Source organism: Sphaeramia orbicularis, chromosome 9 (assembly GCF_902148855.1).
Source record: "Sphaeramia orbicularis chromosome 9, fSphaOr1.1, whole genome shotgun sequence".
In the NCBI taxonomy this organism is placed as follows: Eukaryota; Metazoa; Chordata; class Actinopteri; order Kurtiformes; family Apogonidae; genus Sphaeramia; species Sphaeramia orbicularis.
Window position 1 is genome coordinate 1529280 of NC_043965.1, and position 26223 is coordinate 1555502.

At 40.1% G+C, this 26223-nt stretch overlaps 1 pseudogene; it reads right to left on the reverse strand.

The window, feature by feature from the left end:
* Nucleotides 1-490: 490 nt before the first annotated feature.
* Nucleotides 491-26223, reverse strand: part of LOC115425292 (spermatid perinuclear RNA-binding protein-like) — a 54243-nt pseudogene continuing 28510 nt past the window's right edge.

Genomic DNA, 26223 nt, shown 5'->3' on the forward strand with positions numbered 1-26223 from the left:
AGTGAAACTTTAGCTCTAAACTAAACTAAATTAAGATAAACTAAACTAAACTGAATTAAGATAAACTAAACTAAATTAAACTGAACTAAATGCTGGGTTTGTTCCTCCTGCTCCAGTTTTATCTGTGATTTAACGTAAAAAGAAATCACCTTTTTGTCTGAAAAAGCACAAAATGGTGGAAGATTTGATCAGATTAAATTAGATTAGATTAGATTCAATTAGATTATATTAGATTCAATTAGATTATATTAAATTAAATTAGATTAAATTAGATTAGATTAGATTCAGTTAGATTACATTAGATTAAACTAGGTTAGATCAAATTAAATTAAATTAGATTCAATTAGATTAGATCAAATTAAATTAAAATAGATTACATTCAATTAGATTAGATTAGATTAGATTAATTAAATTCGATTAGATTAAATTAGATTAGATTAGATGTTTATAAACTATGTCGATATTTCAAGGATGTTTATAAACTGGGCTTTGACGGCGACTGATGTTCGGATCAGTTTTATGTACGCGAAAAAATATGAAATATACCCAGAATAAAAAGTCTCATTAATAAATATAAATAATCATCCAGAGTTAGATTTATTTTCAGATCTACTTTAGCGTCTGAACGAACAGGAGGAACCGACCCGGCGGCGGATCAGACGGACGCCAAACACAGAGTAGCGAAGAATGAAGACGACGCAGATCCAACCTGAAGGTTCAATGATGAAGATTATTCATCGAAGTCAGAAAAGAATGAAAAAACTGAAGTAAAACGTCTGTGAACGAAACAGAACGAACTGAAGCAGGACCCGACAGAAACCGGATCAGACCCAGAGTCCGACTGGAGGATCAGAGTAAAACAAGTGTAAACAGAGTCAGGACCGGACCCCCAGGACCGGACCCCCAGGACTGGGACGAGGAGGGGGTTTAGAAGGGACCGAGCCAGTCTGATGGGGGTCTGATGGGGTACAGGGAGTTTGATAGGGTTCAGGTGGTCTGATGGGGTCTGAAGGAGGAAGATGTGGTCTGATGGGGATAATGGTGGGGGTACAGGTGGTCTGATGGAGGACAGGTGGTCTGATAGGGTACAAGTGGTCTGATGAAGTAGAGGTGGTCTTAGTAGGGGCACAGGTGGTCTGATGGGGTACAGGTGGTCTTAGTAGGGGTACAGGTGGTCTGATCGGGGACAGGTGGTCTTAGTAGGGGTACAGGTGGTCTGATGGGGACAGGTGGTCTTAGTAGGGGTACAGGTGGTCTGATGGGGGACAGGTGGTCTTAGTAGGGGTACAGGTGGTCTGATCGAGGACAGGTGGTCTTAGTAGGGGTACAGGTGGTCTGATGGGGGACAGGTGGTCTTAGTAGGGTACAGGTGGTCTGATCGAGGACAGGTGGTCTTAGTAGGGGTACAGGTGGTCTGATGGGGGACAGGTGGACTTAGTAGAGGTACAGATAGTCTTAGTAGGGGTACAGGTGATCTTATGGGGGACAGGTGGTCTTAGTAGGGGTACAGGTGGTCTTATGGGGGACAGGTGGTCTTAGTAGGGGTACAGGTGGTCTTATGGGGGACAGGTGGTCTTAGTAGGGGTACAGGTGGGTGACGGGGTAAGTTGTGGGGACTCTGATGACAGGAACGACTACTGAGGGCATTCTGGAGGGAAAACCTGAGGAAGAGCAAAGAAAAAGAAAATAAAAGGAACTCAAAGGCCTCGACATGCAGATGGACTGATGGAGCAGATGGAGCGATTACTGATGACTGATCAGGACTCACCGTAGGTAGGGAGGGCGCCTGCAGGGCTGTAACCGTAAGGAGCTCCGAAACCTGCCAAAAGACCCGTAACCCACCAGGAGTTAGTTCCATCTGGTCTAAAAGGTAACAAGAGACTAAAACCAGACCGCCGTGGTCATGTGACTGCTCTCACCTGGGGGGATGTACCCGGGCGTGGGCGGGGTGCTGATGTACGGCGCTCTGGGGATGACGGGGACCCGCTGAGGCCTGGCGGCGAGTGCCGGGAGGGTCAGCACCGAGGTCACGGGTCGCTTCGGCTGGAACACAAACACAGAGATGGTGGTCAAGGATGGGGGTCAGTGATGGTGGTCAATGATGGTGGTCAATGACGGCGGTCAATGGTTGTGGTCAATAATGACGGTCAGTGATGGTGGTCAATGACGGCTATCAATGATGGCAGTCAGTGATGGTGGTCAATGATGGTGGTCAATGATAGCAGTTGATGACGGTGGTCAATGACGGCGGGCCAACGATGCCAGTCAAAGACGGTGGTAAAGGACGGTGGTCAATAATGGTGGTTAGTGACGGCAGTCAGTGATAGTGGTCAATGATGAAGGTCAATGATGGGGGGTCAATAATGGAGGACAGTGACTGTGGTCAGTGATGGCGGTCAATGATGGAGGTTAGTGATGGCGGTCAGTGATGGTGGTCAATGATGATGGTCATTGATGGGGGTCAATGATGGCGGTCAGTACAGTGGTCAGTGATGGTGGTCAATGATGGGGGTCAATGATGGTGGTCAGTGACGGTGGTCAGTGATGGTGGTCAATGATGGTGGTCAATGATGGAGGTCAGTGATGGAGGTCAATGATGGAGGTTAGTGATGGCGGTCAGTGATGCGGTCAATGATGGGGGTCAATGATGGCGATCAGTGATGGCGGTCAATGATGGGGGTCAGTGACGGTGGTCAGTGATGGTGGTCAATGATGGGGGTCAATGATGGAGGTCAGTGATGGCGGTCAATGATGGGGGTCAATGATGGTGGTCAGTGACAGCCGTCAATGATGGGGGTCAATGATGGTGATCAGTGATGGTGGTCAATGATAGCAGTTGATGACGGTTAGTCAATGACGGCGGCCAACAATGCCAGTCAAAGACGGTGGTAAAGGATGGTGGTCAATAATGGTGGTTAGTGACGGCAGTCAGTGATGGTGGTCAATGATGAACGTCAATGATGGAGGTCAATAATGGAGGACAGTGACGGTGGTCAGTGATGGCGGTCAATGATGGAGGTCAGTGATGGCGGTCAGTGATGGTGGTCAATGATGATGGTCATTGATGGGGGTCAATGATGGCGGTCAGTGATGGTGGTCAATGATGGGGGTCAATGATGGTGGTCAGTGACGGTGGTCAGTGACGGTGGTCAATGATGGAGGTCAGTGATGGCGGTCAATGATGGAGGTTAGTGATGGCGGTCAGTGATGGCGGTCAATGATGGGGGTCAATGATGGCGATCAGTGATAGCGGTCAGTGATGGGGGTCAATGATGGTGGTCAGTGATGGTGGTCAATGATGATGGTCAATGATGGGGGTCAATGATGGAGGTCAGTGATGGCGGTCAATGATGGAGGTCAGTGATGGCGGTCAGTGATGGCGGTCAATGATGGGGGTCAATGATGGCGATCAGTGATAGCGGTCAGTGATGGGGGTCAATGATGGTGGTCAGTGATGGTGGTCAATGATGATGGTCAATGATGGTGGTCAGTGATGGTGGTCAATGATGATGGTCAATGATGGGGGTCAATGATGGAGGTCAGTGATGGCGCGTCAATGATGGGGTCAATGATGGGGGTCAGTGACAGCGGTCAATGATGGTGGTCAATGATGGTGGTCAGTGATGGTGGTCAATGATGATGGTCAATGATGGGGGTCAATGATGGAGGTCAGTGATGGCGGTCAATGATGGGGTTCAATGATGGGGGTCAGTGACAGCGGTCAATGATGGTGGTCAATGATGGTGGTCAGTGATGGTGGTCAATGATGGGGATCAATGATGCAGGTCAGTGATGGTGGTCAATGATGGTGGGTCAGTGATGGTGGTCAGTGACAGCGTTCTGCTTTGGTCTGGACACCGTGGCGTTCGTCCGGACTTGGCGGACTCACCGGAGGATTGGGTCTCTTCTTCTTGTTGGTCGTAGATTTGGATCCGGTGAAAAGGGCTGTTGAGAGCGGCGAGGGCGGCGCTGGCTTTGGCCACTTTTTTATTGGGACCAGTTCCCCGGGAAACCTGTTTGTCCACCTCGACCTGTCGACATGGAAACGGAAACACGCCGTCAGGTGAGTGGTCACATGTTACGATCCTCTGAGGCTACGTTCAGACAGAAGGCCTTAATCTGATCCAACTGTATTTAAAGGGCTGTACGGAAGAAGAAATGAAACCGAAATAAAAGAATCAAATACAAGAAGAGATTAAAAAAACATAAAAGCTGTACAATTAAAAACAACAAAAAATAACAATAAAACCAATACCAAATACAACAACAATAAAAATAAAACATTCACACATCTCACATGGTTTTCAAAAAGCCAAGGAGAAAAAAAGACGCACAATTTGGATTTTTTTAGTGAATCTGATTTTTTTGTGTTCGTCATATTCACATTAAATGCCGACTTCTATCAGTTTTAAGTCTGAACTGAATGTGACCCTGAAGTGACCCACATGCACTAAAGAGGTCCTGAAGTGACCCACGTGCACTAAAGAGGTCCTGAAGTGACCCACATGGACTAAAGAGGTCCTGAAGTGACCCACATGCACTAAAGAGGTCCTGAAGTGACCCACATGCACTAAAGAGGTCCTGATAGTGAACAATAGACCCTGATAGACCAACCAGACACACAATGTGTTTACAGATATAAAGGTCCTGATGTTTGTCGCATTTCAATGACGTAAGGTCAGATAAATGTGATCTGGCCGTTCAGACTGAAGTCACATTGGAAATATCAGATCCGGGTCGGATTTAGGACCATATACAAAGTGGTCTGGGTCAGATTTAGGACCGCATACGAAGTGGTCCGGGTCAGATTTAGGAACCACATATGAAAATGGTCCAGATCAGATTTAGAACCACATATGAAAGTGGTCCAGGTCAGATTTAGGACCACATAGAAAGTGGTCCGGGTCAGATTTAGGACCACATATGAAAGTGGTCCGGGTCAGATTTAGGACACATATGAAAGTGGTCCAGGTCAGATTAGAACCACATATGAAAGTGGTCCAGGTCAGATTTTGTGACCACATATGAAAGTGGTCTGTGGGTCAGATTTAGGACCACATATGGATCAGATCTGATGCGTTCTGGTCCTATTCCTCATTATTCCCTCTGTTCTAGAACCAACGCGTGTTTTTTTCTCGTCTTGTTTGGACAGATGATTAAAACCCGAATTCCCTCAGAAGTCGTCGGTAAAGTGCGATTGATTTCAAAGATGGCGTGGTTTCATGTTCTGCCATCGTTTCCTGCTGTTTTGAAGAAGTCGGAGACGTTTTGAAATGCAGAAAGCGCCGACATCAAAGGCGTTCCCTCGTTAATTCCTGATCAGAACCGACGGAAGAGACAGAAATCTATAAGACAGTCCGCTCTGTTTACGGACGACGACACGTGTTTTATGGACGATGTTTACATGAAAACATCCCAAATGAAAGCTTTTATACTGGAATAATAAGAGTAAATAAATACGATACATGTGAATAAGTGAAATGGAAACAGATTCAGTGAATATTCACTGGAGCCTCGAGACGTTCAACGATCACAGAATGAATAAAAACATAAAAGATTCATTAAAAACAATAATGAAACACAGTCAAATATGAAAGAAATAATAAATAATAAATAAATAATAATAATGTCAGACGAAGGCTTCAGCAAAACGGAAAAATAAAAAATAATCTCAAACCACATTCACATATTTGGTCAAATCTACCTTCAGTTTGTATTTTATTGACATTTAACTGGAAAAGATTCAACCATGATAATAATGAGTGAAAACACAGATAAACAAAAATAAAAACATGTTTACGTTTGTGAGTCTGACGCATTTAATGAAACTGAAAAACCTGAACTGACAGAGTGAAAAGTGTTCTGTTGTGTTGTTTTGTGTTATATTGTGGTGTCGTCGTGTTGTTGTTGTATTGTGTGCATCCTACTGTTGTGTGCGTCCTACTGTTGTTGTGCGTCCTACTGTTGTTGTGCGTCCTACTGTTGTTGTGTGTCCTACTGTTGTGTGTGTCTACTGTTGTGTGCATCCTACCGTTGTGTGCATCCTACCGTTGTGTGCGTCTTACTGTTGTGTGCGTCCTACTGTTTGAGCCTACTGTTGTGTGCGTCCTACCGTTGTGTGCGTCTTACCGTTGTGTGCGTCCTACCGTTGTGTGCGTCCTACCGTGTGTGCGTTCCTACCGTTGTGTGCGTACTACCGTTGTGTGCGTACTACTGGTTGTGTGCGTCCTACCGTTGTGTGCGTCCTACCGTTGTGTGCTTCCTACCGTTGTGTGCGTCCTATCCGTGTGTTGCGTCCTAACCTCTATGATGAAGCGTTTGTCGAGCTGCTGCCGCTCTCTGATATCAGCTCATATTTCAGACCTCGACGTTTCTCGTTCAGTTCCATCACCGGGTTTTTTCCACCGGCCGTCAGGATGGGACCGGGAGCTCTGGACTGAGGATGGACAGATGGACGGAAGGATGGATGGACAGAAGGATGGATGGACAAATGGACAGAAGGACGGACAGAAAGACAGACGGACAATTAGACAGATGGACGGATGGAAAAATGGACAGAATGTCACCAATATCCATTTGTAGTTTTTCATGGTAAAAATAAAAACAGAATAAAAAAGGTTAGTTTTGTTGAGTTTATCAGACGCAAAGATTGTGTCCATTATCCCCCTGAGTATGTGTGTGTGTGTGTGGTATATATGTGTAAGTGTGTATTTAGGTGCGTATGTGCATGTATATGTGTGTATGTGTATGTATGTATATGCATGCGTGTGTGTGTGTGTATGTGTGTGTATATTTGTGTGTGTCTATATGTGTGTATGTGTGCAAATGTGTATATTTATGTATATGTGTATGGGTATGTGTGCGTAAGTGTTTGTATATGTGCGTATGTGTACATATGTATACATGTGTATATGTATGTTTCTGTGTATGTGTATACAGTATGTATGTGTGTATATTTATGTATATGTGTATAAGTGTTTGTATATGTGTGTATGTATATATGTGTATATATGTGTATGTATGTTTCCATGTGGTCCTCACCTCCTGTCTGTCTGTGTGTATATATATATATATATATATATATGTATGTGTGTGTGTGTCTGTGTGGTCCTCACCTGCTGTCTGTCTGTGTATATATATATATATATATATATATATATATATATATATATATATCTCTATATCTATGTGTGTGTGTGTGTTTCCATGTAGTCCTCACCTCCTGTCTGTATATATATGTATATATATGTGTTTATATATATATATATATATATATATATATATATATATGTATATATGTATATATGTGTTTCCCTGTGGTCCTCACCTCCTGTGTGTCTGTGGATGAGGTGATGGACGTGGAGCTGGAACTGGTCGACATGCGGTCGTTCTTTCCTTCTCCGTCCGATTTCTCGTCTGCGCTCAGAGAGTCCACGTCTGCGTCTGCGCCCACGACGTAACGAGGGCCTGCAGCGCCTGACGACGGGACACAAACACAGCGCAGATGATCAGATATGAGCGTTTACTCAGACAAAGAAGAAGTGAAACACACATCAGAACACAAGTAAACAACAAGTAAACAACAACGACAGCAGCAGCAGCAGCAGAGCGTCTGGACTGAACAGATCTGCAGAATGTGTGAAAAAGGAGGTTCATCAGTTTTCTGCTGTTTTAAACTACTGCTGCATTCTGTCCTCCAGTTCTGGGTGTTTTTCAAGTGTTTGTTTTTGTCATTTTTTGGGTGTTTTCAAGAGTTTTCTGGTGTACTTCATTTGGTTTCAGGTGTTTTCTAATATTTTCTGGTTGGTTCAGGTGTTTTCTGGTGTTTTTTAGTGTTTTTAGTTGTTTTTCTGTGTTTTTGTTGGTGTTTCCAATTGCTTTTTTGTGTGTTTTTTAGACGTTTCTAGCAGTTTTTTCTGTTTTCAGGTGTTGGTAGGTATTTCTGTGGGTTTGTTGTGTGTTTCTAGCTGTTTTTTGTGCGTTTTTAGCTGTTTTCTGTGTTTTTCTTGGACGTTTCCAGGTTTTTGTCTGTTTTCAGTGTATTTTCCGGCGTGGTACCGAGTCATGGACGTACCTTGAGCGCCACCTGCAGCTTGGCGGTCCTCTTGGAGTTGCCGGTGGCCTGGTAGGTGGTTCCCTGGATGTCCACGGACATGGTGAAGACCGGGGCGTTGGACCGGACCGGACTGGGACAGCAGGCGGGTACTGGAGGCCCGGTTGGATCTGGTTCAGGCGCATCAGGGCGTTCATGGGGTGGTTGGGGTCCGTCATCCTCCAGTCCAGGACTGAAGGGGGAGGATGGAGACGTTAATGTGGCGTTCAGGGACATCAGGGGAAATCTGAGAGCTTTTAGACCCAGTTACTGTAAAACACTGGAACTGAGACGGTTTCATGTGTTTCATATGTTTCATATGTGACTTTTCTACAGATGAAACTGAAATAAACCAGTTTACAGAACATGACCCACTTCTATTATTATGATACGAGTTTATCCATCTGCCCATCCATCCATCCATCCATCCATCCATCCTCATAAATGAATCTTCCACTGCTGTTCCTGCTCTGGTGTGTTCTAGTTTTTATATCTCCATGAACTCCATAAATCCTAAACGTATACTTGGGTTCAGATTTTGAGATCTGATGGTTCAGTAAAGACCAGATCCAGGATAAATATGGACAGAGATGGTTCTGATGATGGACAGCTGCTGCAGGGGGGAGGGGGAGGTGTCCCCCCACTGGGAGGCAGCTGTGGGGGGGGCGGTGAGATAATTGAATGGCGGCAGGAGGCGGGATTAATCCATCAGAGCGTCAGCCTCCTGATACCTCCTCTGAACAGGAGGAAGTGAAGAGTGAAGGAGGACGAAAGGACGAGGTTAATTACCACCGAATATGAGGAGGAGGAGGAGGAGGAGGAAGAAGAAAAGGAGGAGGAAGAGGGGGGAAAAATAAAAATAAACAGAATCATGGCCGAACTGGAGGAATATTTTTGCTATAATTCAGCAGCTGTTTGATACGTACGGAGGCGTAATGCATTCACACAAAAAATTAATTCGGCTCTGTTTTTCTGAATTAATTAATTAATTCAGAAAAACAGCCAAATTTAAATTTTTTCAGAAAACAGGATCTTGTTAATTCGGAAAATTCCGTTTGTTTATTTTTTTCCAAGTAACGACTCCTTCTGAGTCAGACAACTGAAAATAACAAAATCAAATGAAACAGTCGTTATCTGTTTTTTCCATTTTTCATTTGAGCACAAAATCAGGAAATGGAAAAACAAACCGTTATCCATTTTTCATTGCGGTTTTGAAAATGAAACACAAAAAAATGAGTGGCTTTTTGTTTCTTTTTTTTTATTTTTGGTTTTAAATTGGAAAACGAATGAACGAATAGTACACAGATGGAGCTCCTGCCGTTTCCGCTTCGTGTCTGTTCAGCTGCAGCTGTCAGGCGGCTGTGCCAACCTCTGCTTCCCACAACGCAAGTCGCGACAAAATTCCAAAGATACCGGAGTTCTCTCCTGGCTGTGTTTGTAAACACAGGGTTTGTTTGTGGTGGATGGAACTCAGAAACTGTTCAGCATGAGGAAGAGGTTCAGCTGAGGAATGACAGACTTCATGATCCTGAGGATATGACTGAGGATGGACAGATCTGAGGAAAAACTGGTCATGAAAGTCTCCTGCACTTTTAAAGACATGAGGTCATTCTTTGAACTGGACACACAGTGGACATGTGTCTAAAAACGGTCCATATTCTGTTCATGTTCATATCTGTGTCCAGTTCTTTGTTTGTTTGTTTGTTTCTTTCTTTCTTTCCTTTGATCAACTGGTTTGTGGACGTTCCTTCTTCATTTCCTGTTCTGGACGTTGGGCTTCACCTCTGCTCGTCTTTAACGTCTCTCTTCTTCTTCTTCTTTGGACACGTTTCCAGTATTTGACAGGACTGTGATGAAGATGTGGTGGACAGTTTGACGTGGACTGAACGCTGGAGCAGATCGTTTCCAGATGAACTCACTGACTCCTTTTATTTGTTTTTTTTATTTTTAGCTCCTCCTCCTCCTGTCCGTCTGAAATCTGATAACTCTACATCATTTTCTGCTTCATGGGTGCGTTTGCGTTAACAGTTGCCGGTTTTTAACGGCTCCTCCAGGGGTTTGAACCTGTTTTCTTTTTTTTTTTGCGGGTGGTGGATGATGCCTCTTTCAGATTACAGGAATAAACTCAGCTTGTCGAATCCGTTCAGTGGTTCTTCATATGATCCTGGGGCCGATATCACAAATGTCAGATGAATACCAAACGCTGCCTGACAAAAGATCGCATTCAGGCCCAATCCGACAAAGCGTCTGGAATCCGTGGCTTTGACGCTAAGCTCCGCTGCCCGACAAAGACTCACACCTGGACCATCACAACCTTTTGTGTTTGTTATTAGCAACAAACTCAGCCACAAACCCCAGAATATTTAAACCTCTGCTGGACCTCAGCACAACACTGTAAAAAATATAAATGGGACCAAGTGTGGTTTTTTTTCTCATTTCTAGTCCAAATATCTGATCACACTTAAAATAAGACGGAATCACCTGAAGAGGAACTGTTCAGTCAGACAGAAGAACTGATTTATACATAAGGGTAAGGAGGGGGAAGGGGGAGGGGTAAGCGGGAAGGGTATGGGGGAAGGGGAAGGGTAAGGAGAGGGCAAGGGGTAGGGGTAAGAGGGAGGGCCAAGGGATAGGGGTAAGAGGGAGGGGTAAGGAGGGGCAAGGGGGAGGGGTAAGGGATTAGGCCAAGGGGGAGGGGAGGGCCAAAGGGGAGGGGAGGGGGGATGGCCAAAGGGGTGGGCCAAGGGAAAGGGGTAAAGGGGAGGGCCAACAAGGGAAAGGGGTAAGGGGGAGGGTAAGGGGGAGGACCAAGGGGTAGAGGTGATGGGGAGGGCCAGCGGATAGGGGTAAGGGGAAGCGCCAAGGGGGGGGGATAAGGGGAGGGCCAGAGACAGGGTAAGAGAGAGGGGAGGGCCAACGGGTAGGGGTAAGGGGGAGGGGAGGGCCAAGGGGGAGGGCTAAGGGGGAGGGTCAAGGGGGAGGGGCCAAGGAGGGATTGGACCAATAACTCATCGACCGTTGCAATAAAAACAGATAAAAACCAGGTGAACGTCGCCTCATGGTTAAAACCATCTGAACAGATGCTTCAGTTTCAGTTCCAACGTGTGCAGCTGCTTTAAATAAAATGAGCAACAAACGTGAAACTGATTCTGAAACGTGTGTTTTTAATGTAAACGTAGAATATAGAATATGAGTGAAGAGGATGAAACCTGAGGTGATGATCGAATGTGGACGTGAGACTCAGAGGTTTAAGATGACGTCCACATCCTGAAACTGAACCCAGATCCATTCCACTTTAATTCACTGTTTGGTTCCTGGACGCTTCTGTCTGTCTGTCTGTGGTTAAGGTCAAAGGTCAGAGGTCAGAGGTCACAGTCACCTTTCATCCGTTTGATGAAGTCTCTGTCGTCTGATCCCACGTCGTCACGATGCCTCTTCAGAACGCCGCCTGCACAGAGCGAGAAAATATGAAGAAAAACACAAAAGCATTAATATTTACACAGAAGAAGAAGAGAAGAAAAAGGAAGAAAATATGAAGAAAAACAAATAAAAGCATTAACATTTACATTTAAGAGGCTGAAAAATGGAGAATGCTATAGGGTTTTTGATTGGTCGTTTATAATAACAGATCATAAATTTCTTAACCGTCTGGTGTCCGCCCATAAACGTCCTTTAATCATGTGTCGTAATAATATCAAAATGATTTTCATTTGTTTTCAACTTTTTTTTGTATTAATCAAGTTGAGCCAAACATAACCATAGGTAGTTTTTTTTTTTTCAGAATTCATGTAAAAGGGTTAAAACATGACCGTTTCCGTAGCTTTAATGAAGCTTTAATCTATAAGTTACTCCAGGATCAGACTTCAGTATTTGTGTTTCCATTTTCTACAGATTCCTTCTATTCTTCTCTGTCTGTCTGTAAATATTGTCCTTTTCCCTCCACTGTGTTTGTCTGACAGCTTTAATGCCTTCGAAGTGTTTTCATTTCCTTCGTGTCCAGAGAAAAATCACCAAATGTTTTGAGAGAAACTGAGGATGACGTCCAAACCCCCCCCCCCCCTCCTCTCCTCCCTCCCCCCCCCTCCTCCTCCTCTTCCTCCTCCTCCTTAAGCTCAAGGAACTCTTCAAAAAATGCTTCAAAACCCTCGGATTTCATGGAAAACGCATTCAATTCAAAGGCGAAAACTTGCCTGTTTTCAACGACGTTATAAACATGTAGAGATTTGATAGAATATGATGCACATACTAATATAAACATAACAACGAAAACACAACGGACGTAAACATGGAGATAAACATGGAGATAAACAAATGGATGTAAACATAATAGACAAACATAATGTACTTAAATATGGACATAAACACGGACGTAAATAAAATGGACGTAAACATCATGGACATAAATATAAACATGGAGATAAACAAATGGACGTAAACATAACAGAAATAAACATAATGGATGTCAATATAATGGACATAAACATGGACGTAAACAAAATGGACGTAAACATAATAGACAACATAATGGGCATAAACATGGACATAAACATGGAAGTAAACAAAATGGACGTAAACATCATGGACATAAACATGGACGTAAACATGGAAATAAAAATGGACGTAAACATCATGGACATAAACATGGATGTAAACATGGACATAAACAAAATGGACGTAACCATGGACGTAAACGTGGACATAAACATAAACTCAGTCCCACAAAACATCAGGAACTCAGACTCAATACAAACTTCCAATCACGACTCAAACACTCACCTGTTCAAACCTGCATTTTCTTGAGCCTCTCTTTTTTTCCTCTCTGTTCTTTTTGTTTTGTTTGTTTGTGAAGCGTCTTTGAGTGTCCAAAAAGCGCTATATAAGTGTAATGTATTATCTTATTAACATGGACGTAACCATGTACATAAACGTGGACTCTGACCTTCGAGGTGTCTCGCTGAAGGTTTACTGGCGGGAAGAGGATCCATATTCAGGACTTTGTACAGCTGTCCAAAGGCCAGGAGACGTAACGCTATGCTGCAAAACCACACAGACACACACCGTTCAGACCGAAACATCACAACAGTTTATCTGTAACGCAACGGAAACACAACAGACAGCAGCTACGGCGTTTATCCACCGATCAGTGCCCTTTAATTATTTTTGATTTATTTTTCATAACTTTTACTCATATTGTCACCAAACAGCAGTATGTTCAGAGTAAAAAGAAGTGGTCCGAGTACGGCGCCCTGTGGGACACCGTAATTAACCTTAGTTTGAATGAATGACTCATGATTACTATGTACAAATTAGGATGTTTCAGAAAAGTATGATATGAGGATTGTGATAAAAATAATGTAAGAAGGACTGAAAGACATTAAAATAGGAAGTATTTGATATTTAAAAAAACGTATTTGTTAACGTGATAATAACAACAAAAATAAGAAAACAAAACAAAACAAAAGGCAACAGTGGTATCAGTATCCGTATCAGTCAAAAATCTGATTTTATAAATTGGTATCAGAATTTTGAAAACAACACATCCTAATTTTCACTTCTTTGAAAGAATCTAACTCACACAAATACATGATGAATTCCAACAGATCTACATTTACCTTTAAATAAACTTCCACCGTAAAACTGTCTCGGAAAGTCTCTTTTATGTCATTTCATCTTTAACCTCATTTCTGTCACTACATCATTTTCGTCTTTTTACAGTTGACACCTGTTTTTTTTTTTTTTTTTTCATTTCACGGTGCTTTGTTGAGGTAAACATTTATTGTTTCTATCTTTATTCATCAAGAATAAATTTACCTGTTATATCAGTTCTATATATTTGATTCTGCCAGTTAGATAATTAATAAAAATAGTTCCACAACCTATTTTGGGACCATCACAGTGAATATTTACATAATTTTTCCTCATATTGTCAAAAACAGCAGTATTTTCAGAGTAAAAGAAGTGGTCCAAGTATGACGTCCTGTGGGTACACCGTAATTAACCTTAGTTTGGATAAATGACTCGAGGATGATATGTACAAATTATGATGTTTCAGAAAAGTAGACGAGGATTATGATGCAAACAAAACAATTTGTTCTAGAGGTTTTTTTTTTTTTCACTAGTTCACTGAGAATCAACACGGAATCAAATCAATAACCTATATCGATAAGGGAACCATAATCGCTAAAACCCTCATTAATTCCCCTCCTTAAACACAACAGAAACAGAAACAACAAGCAGCACCAACAGTGTTTATCCACCGATCAATGCGCTTTAATTATCGATGAAACTGGTGTAAATGACTGAATGTGCAGAGACAAACCTCATGCATTATAAGGACGAAATAAACAGCCAAAGGAAACATTCCCAGGTGCATTTGGGACGTTTTCATGTGAACCCCACAGAGTAAACAAAGACACAGAGGCAAGGAGATGAATCTGAGGAGGTGTGTCATCACCATCACAGTGGATATTTAGAGAATTTTTTACTCATATTGTCACCAAACAGCAGTAAAAAGAAGTGGTCCGAGTATGACGCCTGTGGAACACCATAATTAACCTTAGTTTGGATGGATGACCCCATAGATAATATGTACAAATTAGGAAGTTTCGGAAAACTAGATGAGGATGTTGATGCAAACAAAACCCCTTATTCTAGAGTTTGTTTTTTTTTTCACTAGTTCAATGAGAATCAACACAGAATCAATCAATAACTTGTATCGATAATGGAACCGTCTTCGTTGAATCCTCATTAATTCTCCTCCTTAAACACAACAGAAACAGAAACAAACAGGCAGCACCAACAGTGGTTTATCCACTGATCAATGCGCTTTAATTATTGATGAAACTGGTGTAAACGACTGCCTGAATGTGCAGAGACAAACCTCATGCATTATAAAGGACGGAATAAACAGTCAAAAGAAACATTCCCAGGATGCATTTGGGACGTTTTCATGTGAACCTCGCAGAGTAAACAAAGACACAGAGGTAGGAGATGAATCTGAGGAGGTGTGTCATCACCATCACAGTGGATATTTAGAGAATTTTTTACTATATTGTCACCAAACAGCAGTATCTTCAGAGTAAAAGAAGTGGTCCAAGTACGATGCCCTGTGGAACACCATAATTAACCTTAGTTTGGATGAATGACTCATGGATAATATGTACAAATTAAGAAGTTTTAGAAAGTAGATCAGGATTATGATAAAAATAATTAAAAAAAACAGCAGGTAAAATGAAGTGGTCCGAGTACGACGCCCTGTGGGACACCGTAATTAACCTTAGTTTGGATTAATGACTCAGATAATATGTACAAAATTGGAAGTTTCAGAAAAGCAGATGAGATTCTGACGCAGTTCTAGAGTTTTTTTTTCTCTAGTTCAATGAGAATCAATAGAGAATCAATATCAATAACTTAACTAAACAAAGGAATAAACAGTCAAAGGAAACATTCCCAGGAGGCATTTGGGACGTTTTCATGTGAACCCCACAGAAAAGAAACAAAGACGCAGAGGCAGGAGATGAATCTGAGAATGTCTTCCCATTTTGTATCCACTCAGGGGTTGTCTTTGTTGTGGTATGAGCGGGCGGCCGTGGCGGCGGCGGTTAGTGGAGTCGGCATGGGTGTAAACGGCGGCGAGTGTTCCCACGCTCATTAGGTGGATAATTATGCCAGCGCTGCTCCGAGGGCTGCTGATCCCAGGTCAGAGCGGACCGTCAGCTATTTATAGAACTGACGTGGTCTCGGCCTTTCAGCGGGAACGCCGTTAAAGAACCCCCCTCCTCCACCGCTGCCTGCCGTTTCCTCAAAGAAGCGCTGACTTGGGCGCCAGTGGAAGGTGGAAACTACACCTCCATTAGACGTCTGAAGGTCTCAGGAGCTGCTCCTCCATAATACGCTCAATTAAGTCAAAGTCTGCAGCTCGTTTTATTATTGCAGGCAAACAGGAAGGGAAGTTTTATTACGTCACGAGGCTCAGGTGGAAAAGAAACGTCCATAAAGCAGCGTCTTATATCAGAGACTATTAATGACGGTTCAGCCTCTGGAGCGGTTTGATCCTCTCAAAACTCTTGAGTGCAGAAAAAAACCACCCCTCAGCCTTTTAATCCTGTGTTTTCCAACCTTTTTGCGTGGTGTTTCCCCTCAGGTGTCACTTCACTGACACCAGTATATTAGCTTCAAAGGAAGAGGAGATAATGAAGCAGAGGAGAAGCCTCCAGAGGCCCAGGGTGGGTACAGGCTTTGGAACGTTTCAGAAAAGAACACAGCAACGACAAAGAGGCAATAATGAAGAAACTTTCCTCCAGAGTCCAGTCGTTCTGCAGATGCAGCGACACAGACTTAAGATACGTTCAGAATGCAGACGAATGTGGTCCAAATGGGACCTGGATCTGATCTGTTAAAGACAGTCTGAACAGCACTAATCTGACCCGGACCACTTTCACATGTGGTCCTAAATCTGACCCGGACCCCTTTCATACGTGGTCCTAAATCTGACCCGGACCCCTTTCATACGTGGTCCTAAATCTGGCCCAGACCCCTTTCATACGTGGTCCTAAATCTGGCCCAGACCCCTTTCATACGTGGTCCTAAATCTGACCCGGACCACTTTCATACGTGGTCCTAAATCTGGCCCAGACTATCATCCAGGTACAAAAAACACAAACTCTGGATCTGAGCCACGTCTGTGTAAACTGATGAGTGTGTTGTGAAGGTTTTCTTTGGTTTTTTTTTTTTTTTTTTTTAATATTTAGGTATGTAAGACACATAAATTTTGAACAAACATCAAGATGTAAAAAAAAACAAAAAAAAAAAAAACATTTGAACAAATAAATTTTAAAAAATTACATTCATTTAAAGGCGGTAAACAGAATAGACAAATAATGTATTTAAAAAAAACAAACATATCTAACAAAAATAAATAAATCAGTGTTCAGTCTCTTAAAGAATTTTTTTTTTAATATGCCAGTGTTTTTTTGTTTAAATAAATTCTAATGATTTAATATATTTTTCAAATTCCATCAGAAAGATTTTAAAATTTGGGTGTGTTTTGGTATATTTATTTTTGTGCATATGAAATTTTCCAAATAAAATGATCAAATTTACAACAAATTCTAAATTGCGAATGTCATGTTTAAAATATGTAATTACATTTTGAGATGTTATAGTTATTTTTTCATTACTTTTAGATATGATATATTTTTCAATTTTGGACCAGAAATTAGAGGAGTGTTCACACAGAAAGAATAAGTGCAGAGTAGTTTCAGGACAAGGACAAAAGTTACACATTTCTTCCACGTCAGAAAATCCAGACAAAATAGTGTTGGAGGGAATATATGTTATGTAAAATCTGGAGACGTAGAATTGTAATTTTGTTTGTAATAGAGTATTTATATGGTAATGGGTGTGTTGTGAAGGTGGCCGTACCTGTGCGTTGTTGGTGACGGCGTCCGCCTGCTGGGCGTTCAGCTCGGACAGGGCGTCGGTGGGTTCCCTCTCACAGGGGTCGTGAACTCCAGGACCACCTGCAACGGACAAACAGGAAAAGGTTTACAGACGAACAAATACAGATAAAAGAGACGACGGCACAGGGTTAAAAGAGTAGATGATGTGTTCAGATATGTAACACAACTTCAACTCTGTAAATTAGAGATAAATGGGGGGGGGGGTGGGGGTGGACAGCATGTGTGCTGTACTTTCTGGACTATAAGCTGCTACTTTTTTCTTGTTTTGAACCCTGCGGCTTACACAGCGACTCAGCTCCAGTATAGATTTATACAGGTTAACGGCCTCCAGGGGGGCGCTCTAACAGGAAGAGCAAAAGTAGAGAAAGGAGGAAGAGGTGATGAAGAGGAGGAGTTTGAATCTGAACTTTGAACAATCATTTTACATGTCATGCACAAACCCTCATCATGGAAAACACACGAGGAAATGCAAATGATGCAGCTTTGAAGTTAGAACCAGTCGATGTGTCTAAGAAGGAAATAGAGCTGCAGCACCGAAGTGCCATTGAGCAACAACGGAGGAGAGACGTAGAGGGAGTGTGACGGAGCTGAGGATGTTCAACTGAAGAACACTGAAGAAGACGACTGCAGTGGTTTAATGAGCAGAAGAAGATGAAGACAGATACGGACTGTTGTGGGTTTGTGAACCAGCCTGTTCCTGACGTTAGACTGACGTTCCAGACACTGTTTGGACAAAAGCAGTGAAGGGATGGAAAGAAATATTTATATAATCTGTCTGTTTACCATCTGTCTGTGGAAATATCTCATGTGACAACGTGGACACCTGCGGCTTATAGTCAGCCACAGCTTATATTCTAGTGCGGCTCATAGCCTGGAAAAGTACGGCACACGTTTGTGTTTATGTACTGTATATAACACCAACTACTGGAAGGGTGTTTTTATTAGTGTTTGTACGAAGAGTTATTTTTACTCCAGTTACTTCAGGGTGGGAAATTCAGCATGACATTAACCCTTAATTGGGCAAGTGACTATTTCTGGTCATTTCCACAACATTACAGAACAATAGACGCTTTTCCATTGGACTCATGCACAAAACTTTACTGATATTTACTAAATGTTGAAAAAACAGAAGTGCGTAATGTTGGTTTTTCCATTAAATCGCAAATGCAATGATTTCGACTAATGCTAATGTGTTGATGGTGGGCGGGGCTAATAGGCTCAGTATTTGGTGGGCGGGGCTAATAGGCTCAGTATTTGGTGGGCGGGGCTAATAGGCTCAGTATTTGGCTTTTGCGCATAAAAACCAAATGAAAGTAGAACTTCACAAAATGTTCCAAGTGTCTACATTATGTAGCGATATGGGTATGATTTTAGTCTTGTGAATTATGATATTTTTCTGCTATTTGTAAATTACGTTGTTATTCTCATAATATTATGGCTTTATTCTTGATTTTTTTGTTTTTTGTTTTATATTTATTTTATTCAAGAAAGGAAAAAACAATATATAATGCGTGTCTTGAATTATTTTTCTTAGTTTAACCACCTGAATCCCCTCCCCCCCCACCCTTCCCACGTACATACAAACTACCACTAAACATGAAACAAACAAAAAATTATTATTATATTATTATTATTATTGAAATATGACGATGTTATCCTCATAATATTATGACTTCATTCTCATAAAACTATGACTCTTTTTGTATTTGACTTCATTCTCATAAAATTTCGGGTTTTATCTTGATATTTCACAACCTTTATTCTTGTTGTGACAGTGTTTTTTATTTTCTTATGTGGTCCTAATACGCTGTTGTAACATACAACCTGTAAAACCCAGACACTAAAACTCAACTAAAACTAGTCGAATCACGAATCAGAACCTAAAAACACCTGCACATTGACGACTGAACCATGAATATTTTACTCAGATAATCACTGACCTAATGAAAACATCTCATTTCAGGTCCAGATCCTTTTCAGTTACCCTTGCCTTTGTTTAGTTTTATCAACCGTGCATAAAAATCTGAAAATATGTGCGATACAGTTTGTTTTTGACATTTTACTGCTCGGGGAGCTTCCTCCAGGGGACGATTGGACTCTGAAACAAACCTCGACTCGCTCTAGTGACTGAAAATAAGTGACAGAAAACCAAAGCCTGAGAATTTGGGAGGTTTGCATTTGTTCCCCTCGTCTTGTTTATGTGGCGTTGATGTCACCCTGGATGTGGTGGATTGTGGGTAAACGCCACCGCTCACTGACCTGGGAGGAGGATCCCCGAGGCGATGCATTCAATGACACGTCGCAGGGCTTCGCCGGTCCCCGGGGCGGTTACAGGTGGCGATGCCTTTTCACGATCCGCTCAGAGGGCTGCGGATCCACCGAAGAAAACAAACAAACAAACAAACAAACAAACAGTGCATGGTACTGGTGAACTGTCAGAATCAGACCCCAGGGTTTTTTTTTAACCCTAAAAACCCATAAAAACTGAAGAAACGTCCAAATCTTCACAGATTTAAGAACACAGATATGGAACAGATAAAAGGGAGGGATCAGAGTCTAAGGGATCATTACTGTTACTGTAATAAAGCTGACGGTAAGAATAATGATATTATTATTATTATTACTATTATTATTAGAATAGAATAGAATAGAATCTTTATTGTCATTATGCGAGGCACAATGAAATTTCGTCCATTTACATTGACTAGTAAATATACAGATATAATATGATTGTATCAGTGTTACAATTATTATTTAATATATATGATATATTGGTGATAGTAATAAAAACAACATTATTGTTGGTTTAATTGTAATTGATGGTATAATATATATTTAACATAAGTAACAGTAAAGCTGGAATAATAGATGGTGTATATTTGTATAAGTGTGTATATGTGTATACTGTATAAATGTATGTATGTACTGTATGTATTTTTACTATTGTTACCATTGATACTATTGTTATTATTGTAACTATTGATACTATTTTTTACTGTTGTTACTATTGATATTATTGAACTATTGATACTATTATTACTGTTGTTACTATTTTTTACTATTGTAACTATTGTTATTGTCATTTCTATTGATATTATTGATACTATTGTTATTATGGTAACTACTGATACTCTTTCTACTATTGTTACTATTGTAACTTTTGTTACTATTTTTTGCTATTTATACTACTGTTACTACTGTAACTATTGTTACTATTATAACTATTGTTATCCTTGTAACTATTTTATTATTGTTTCTATTGATACTATTGTAACTATTGATAATACTGATATTATTTTTTACTATTGCTACTATTGATAATATTATTATTGTTTCTATTGATACTATTGTAACTATTGTTACTATTGATACTATCGTTATTATTGTTACTATTGATACTATTGTAACTATTGTTACTATTGATACTATCGTTATTATTGTTACTATTGATACTATTATAACTATTGTTACTGTTGATACTATTGTTATTATTGTTACTATTTATACTGTTTTTACTACTGATACTATTGTTACTATTGTAACTATTGTTATTCTTGTAATTATTTTATTATTGTTTCTATTGATACTGTTGTAACTATTGATAATACTGATATTTTTTTTTACTATTGTTACTATTGATACTATTTTTATTATTGTTTCTATTGATACTATTGTAACTATTGTTACTATTGTTACTATTTTTATTATTGTTTCTATTGATACTATTGTAACTATTGTTGCTATTGTTACTATTGTTACTATTGATACAATTGTTATTATTGGTTCTATTGGTACTATTGTTATTACTGATACTGTTTTTACCACTGATACTACTGATATCATTTTTTACTATTGTTACTATTGATACTATTGTTATTATTGATACTATTATTACTATTGATACTATTTTTACTATTGTTACTATTTTTGTAACTATTGTTACTGTGCTTGTTTTTGTTGTTGTCATGTCTGAGGCCAACAGTAAACAGTGTTTCCATGGTTACAAAGGGGCAGAAGTGGGCGTGGTCATGTGCAGTGTCACATACCCCATCCCTCAGAGGCTGCCACACAGGAAGTCTGTTACACATGTCTCTGAGAATCCTCAAAACGATGACGCAGGACTTCAGATCTGCGACTCTGGCCTGAGGGACGAAAGACCACAGTTAGAGACCACGTCAGCAGAATCTGAACACAACACAAAAACAAATGTGACACATCCAGGAGTCAGCAACATCTGCAGACGACACCACCGCAAACACAAAAGTACAGAGGAAGGAGGGAGGAGCTACCAGGGCAGAGGGAGGAGCTACCAGACCAGAGGGAGGAGCTGCCAGACCAGAGGGAGGAGCTGCCAGACCAGTGACTAAAGCTGGTCCAAAAACAGGACAGAGGGGCCTAAACATTCAAACCAGACGTAGATGAATGTTATGAAGCAGGGTTTGGGTCGATTTTCAACATAAATATTTACTGAGATAAAACAAACTATTTTTCACATGAAACATATTTTATTTTCCACTCATACATAATCCGCGTGTAACACAGACACCAGGTTTCTATAATGAACTCCTGTGTCTTTTTCTTTCAGGATTCTTTTTCCAATACTCACACTATTACATAAGACAAATCCACAGATAACTCAGTGATATCGGAGTTTTCCCCTGAAACTAAAACTGTTCAGTATTCAAACAGTGCGTCGATGATTCTGCAGCAATGATTACCCCGACGGAACCAAAGGGAAAGGACACGGAGAATACACACTACTGTTTTTTTCAAATATCTTTTTATTCTCTCATGTACGGAAGAGGATTAGGGCCGCTGGGAAAAAAAATATAAGGTCCCAATATATGTTTTTTTTTATTATTCTGAGAAAAAAAGTCAGAATTCTAGCCTTTTTTCCAAATAATTCTGACTTTTTTGTCTCTAAATCAAAAACTTTTGCTTTGAAGTTCAACTGAATGTGATGGGTGGGATCAAAATGCAAAACTTTTCTACTAACAAACAATTTTGACCCAGAAGTAAATACCACTTGAACTTGAAAGCAAAACTTTTTGATTTGCAAAAGATTTAGAAGGTGCAAAACCCTTGGACTTAAAAAACAAAACTTTGAAAATGATAAAACATTTTGTCTGCAAGTTGAAATTTCAGATCTGAAACGAAAGAAAATGAAAACACAATTGATTTTGCTAAGCTTAAAATTTTTAAACCTTCTTATTTATTTATTTATTTATTTATTTAACCAGGAAGTCCCATTAAGATTAGGAATCTCTTTTGCAAGGGAGACCAGGCCAAGGTATCAGCCATCCAAAGTCCAAACAACAGAAAACACTTCCATGACACACAATTAACAATAAAACACAATGACAACTATTCAACCATATTTGACTCAAGAAAAACAGTGACATTCCTCCTTCACTGTATTCTCGATGATACGTTTAAAATCATTAACAGAGATGAATGTGCGCATTTTTGTTTTCAAATCTTCATTTTTTGTTTCAAAACTATATTTTTTGTTGCCTTTTTGTCCCTTTGCTTGAATAACAAGGACACAAAATTATCTCCATTGATTAATAGATGTCATTTCTTTTTTTTTTTATCCATTTGTCGACATTATTTTCATTATTTCCATCTATTTTTGTCTAAATGTCTAATGTTTGTATATCTTATTTAGAAACAAACCTACAGGTACCTTTTGACAGAGAATGTGTCATTAGTTTACATTATATTAACTCTTAATCAGCCCTGAGTATTGGAAAGAGGAGTTGATCACATTATTGATCTAGTTTTTTTTTTTTTGGTCTGTTTTTTTTACTTCTTTTTTGGGGGGTTTAATAGGTTTGTAGGTTTGTTGTATAATTTGTTAGTATATATTGCGTCTGTGTGGTTCCTTATGTATAAGTGCATGTTTATGTAAATGTATAATTTGAAATAATTTAAAAAAGAAACAAAACCTACAGGACTTGAAAGGGTCTCTGTGACTGAACTCTGTTTCTGAACAATGTAAAAGGAAGAGACGGGATAAAGATGATGATGAAGACGCGAAAACCAATTACAAAGGACACTTCAATTTGCACCAGACGACAATTCAGTGAAATTAAATAGATGATTTAATTCTGCGCTCTGAGACGAGCTGGACAGAGCAGATGATGTTATTAGTCTGCAGGTCTGGATCTGATCACACCCATCGTCCTTCACTCTGACGATGCTTGGCGTTTCCTCGTCCTTCCTGCGGGGGGTGTGGGTGGGGTGGGGGGAGGGGCTTCACCCGACCTTGACTCCAGTGGAATAACAGTGGTGGGTTCAGTACAGTTAAAGCTGATGCTCCGTCCTCTTCTTCTTTATTCTGGTCCTGTTGTCGTTTTGACACGTCCATCTCCTGTGGTGTTCGTTCTGTTGGTGTTTGCACAGTTCACTGCTGGACTGAACAAGCCGTCAGCGGAACCAACGTGAACACTGAGCTTTTACAGAAACACTTTAAAGAAACTGAGCGACTGTGGATGACGACTGGACTCAGACTGGTTCTGCAGTTGGTTTTACACTGGAAAAAATCTAAATCTCACCCAGTGTATGTTTGTCATTTCTATTCAACAAGATCATTTTCACTTGGTCCATTGGCAGATTTCTTTTTTGCTTGAATTAAGCAAAAAATCTTGAATTACGATAAAAAAATTTTGAATTAAGCAAAAAAAAAAAAAACAACAACAACCTTGAGTTAAGCAAAAAAAATATTGAATTATGCAAAAAATGTTGAACTAAACAAAAAAAATCTCAAAGTAAGCAAAAAAATCTTGAATTAAGCCATAAAAAGGTTGAATTAAGCAAAAAAAATTCTTGAATTAAGCAAAAAAATCTTGGATTAAGCAAAAAAATCTTGAATTAAGCATAAAAAAATCTTGAATTAAGCCAAAAATCTTGAATTAAGCATAAAAAAATCTTGAATTAAGACAAAAATCTTGAATTAAGCAAAAAAAAAAAAATCTTGAATTAAGCCAAAAATCTTGAATTAAGCAAAAATAAAACCTTGACTTAAGCAAAATAAATCTTGAATTAAGCAAATTATCTTGAATTAAGCCAAAAATCTTGAATTAAGCCAAAGGTTGAATTCAGCCAAAAAAAAAAAAAAAATCTTAAATTAAGCAAAAAAAACTTGAATTAATAAAAAAAAAAATCTTGAATTAAGCAAAAAAGAAATCTTGAATTAAGCATGAAAATCCTGAATTACGCAAAAAATATTGAATTAAGCAAAAAAAGGTTGAATTAAGCAAGAAAAAAAATCTTGAATTAAGCAAAAAGTCTTGAATTAAGCAAAAAAAATCTTGAATTAAGCAAAAAAACAAAAACAAACGTTGAACGAAACCAAAAAAAAATCTGCCTTTGGAACAGGTGAAAATGATCTTGTTCAGATTTGTTGAACTCAGATTTTCCAGATCTATTGTCTCTAAATCAGTTCTTCTATCTCGTAAAGTTCCTCTTCAGGTGATTCTGTCTGATTTTAAGTCTGATCAGATATTTGGACTAGAAATGAGAAAAAAATACACTTTGTCAGATTTAGATTTTTTCCGTGTTGTAAAAGCAGCGTCTATTTGATCCATGTCCTGTGAAGAAGTAACACTGAGACTTTATTACTCATGGTCTTCACTTCATCTGGATCTGAATGTTCCAGAATTCAAGGCCACAACTGGTGAACAGACACTGGTTTTCATTTGGAAGAACTGAAGGTTCATTTCTTTTAATTATTCAACAGAAATAAGGTCAACAGGAGGAATTCACCAGAAGACAACTGGAGGGTTATCTTTAGCCCCGCCCCCTTCAATTAGCAGCCTGTTCTAAACAACTTTTCATTATTATTATTATTATTATTATTATTATTATTATTATTATTATTATTCTGGGCAGGTCCTCCTATTGCCCCCCCCCCCCCCCCCCCCGACCATGTGCTCAAACAGAGCTTTGCCTTTGTCGTCCTCTGGGAGGCGCTGTCTCACTCCCAGCAGGAAAACTACAGTATCCACCCGTTCTTTTCTTCTGCCATCAGACGTTTAAATGCCAGTGACAGTGTGCAGTGAAGGGAGTATTCTGTTCATTTAAAGGTGTCGGTTTCATCTGTTTCTTCTACTGCTGGACCCTTCATCTGTCCTGCGGAGGGAAATGAACTCAGCATGTTTTCATCTAGTTTCAGGGGATCGGACACACACTGCAGAGTTCTCCATGTATCTCAGAGCAGCGACACTTCCATGGACTCCTGTTGTCAAAGAAATATGCACCATCTTCTGGGTCATGGAGGGGTCAATAGTTCCAAACACTGAGTGCAATGCCGTCGAAACACATTCATTTCCATTACAGCTAATCTATCAACTCCAGCGCTAAGTTAATAAGATATGGTCATCTTTCAAATTATCGAGTGTGTTTCCTGTATTAGCGGACATTCATGTTGTAAATTCAGATGTCTTGGTTATGGTTTGTACAAATTTATGTCTTAAACAACTGTTCCATTCGATTGTCAGCTGTAGTCCTACAGTTCGCTAGCTGACTTGGACAGCTGTTGAGATTTAACCACTATAAGCACAAATTATGGAGTTGTTACGATAAGGTAACGTCAGTGCAAATGTTGTTCTCAGTGGGTTTTATTTTAGTTGTTTGTTGAACCTGGTGGTGTTGGGTTCAGTTTGTCAG